This window comes from Mus caroli, chromosome 9, assembly GCF_900094665.2.
Source record: "Mus caroli chromosome 9, CAROLI_EIJ_v1.1, whole genome shotgun sequence".
In the NCBI taxonomy this organism is placed as follows: domain Eukaryota; kingdom Metazoa; phylum Chordata; class Mammalia; order Rodentia; family Muridae; genus Mus; species Mus caroli.
In genome coordinates, this window is record NC_034578.1 from 70,306,529 (window position 1) to 70,308,329 (window position 1,801).

Sequence of the window (1,801 nt, forward strand, 5' to 3'; positions counted from 1 at the left end):
TATGCATGCATGCATGTATAAGGAACAGAAGCCAGGCATGATGTACTATACCTAAATTAATACAACTTGGGAAGCTAAGGCAAGAGGATTGCCATAACTTCAAGGCCAGCTTGAGCTACAGAATAAGACCGTTTCAAAACAAACAAATGCACACCCTCACACACAAAGCACACACAGGCAGAGAGAGGGGAGGAGGGAATGGGGAGGGGGAGGGGGGAAGAGGGGGGAGAGGGAGGAGAGGGAGGAGAGGGAGGAGAGGGAGAGGGGTGAATCTATGCATAATATCTCCTAGTCGGGAACACTAAATGGCAGGGTGCTGATGACCTCACCGGACTCGGTGACGATGGCATCATAGACCCAGCGGCAGTTGCAGTGGCACTCCGGCCCACACTTGTTGGAGTTGTACTTGGGGCACGGGTAGAAGCATCCCAGGCAGTTCTTCTCCAGGCAGTCACACAGGTCCACGTCGTTACAGATCAGCCTGCTGTTTTTGTCGTACTTCTTCATCACCTTGTACTTCACAGAAAAGTATTCATCTTTGACATCTGTGCTGTCTTTTTCTGTTGCCTTGTCTCTGGGTTAAAATCTGCCACCTGAGGTCCAGGGTTTTGAAATGCCAAGCACTTTAGCTGCCGTTCTATCTGTTGCAGTTGCTTCTGTCCAATCTGACTGCTTTTCTCTGGAAACGTGTGGTTAGTGTGCTCCTGTTGAGTGGAGTTGTTCTTCTGTGATGGTTCAGTCATTTTGGCAAAGTTCACAGGGATATGGCCCACCATAGCAGGAACGTAAGTCAGTAGGAACTGGAGGCAGCTGATCGCCTGTATCCACGGCCAGGAAGCAGACCAATTTCAATCTTTTTAAGGCCGAATAAAATTCTATTGTGTACACAGTCTGCATTTCCTTTATCCATTCATTTGTTGGCAGATACCTTGGTTGGGTCCATAACTTGGCTACTGTGAATAATACTGCAATGAACAGGAATGTGGCTTAGATTTTTTTTTTTTTTTTGGGATATGCCCAGGAGTAGCACAGATGTCACACTGCACACCACAGTATATATGCCCAGGAGTAGCACAGCTGACACACTGCACACCACAGTATATATGCCCAGGAGTAACACAGCTGACACACTGCACACCACAGTATATATGCCCAGGAGTAGCGTAGCTGGCACACTGCACACTGCACACCACAGTATATATGCCCAGGAGTAGCGTAGCTGGCACACAGCACACTGCACACCACAGTCTGGTAGTTTTCAGTCTTTTGAGGAACCTCCACACAGATTTCCACAGTGCTGGACTAATTTACATTTCTCCCAGCAGAATGTAAGGGCTCCTTTCTACCCGCTGCATCCTTCCCAGCATTTGTTATTTGTTTTTTTAGTAACAGCCATTTTTGACTGGGGTCAGATGGAATTGCAATATAGTTTTCATTTCCCTGGCAAACAGTATTGAGCATATTTCACAATTTAAAATTATGTGTGGGTGTGTGAATGTACGCATGCCTGTGTGCATGTGGTGTGTGTATGTGTGTGGCTGTGATGTGTGTTCAAGCCATGGCATATCCGTGGAGGTCAGAGGACAACTTAGGGGAGTCATTTCTTTCCTTCTACTATGTGGACCCTGGGGATCAAACTCACATCGTCAGGCTTAGAAACAGAAGTTCTACTCTGTATTGGATGGTGTGATGGTTTGTATATCCTTGGACCAGGGAGTGGCATCATCTGAAGGTGTGGCCTTGTTGGAATAGGTGTGACCTGGTTGGAATGGGTGTGTCACTGTGGGTGTGGGTATAAGAT

General features: G+C 47.2%; 1 pseudogene; it reads right to left on the reverse strand.

The window, feature by feature from the left end:
* Nucleotides 1-288: 288 nt before the first annotated feature.
* On the reverse strand, nt 289-743 carry LOC110301069 (annotated as a pseudogene).
* Between the last annotated feature and the right edge of the window lie 1,058 nt (nt 744-1,801).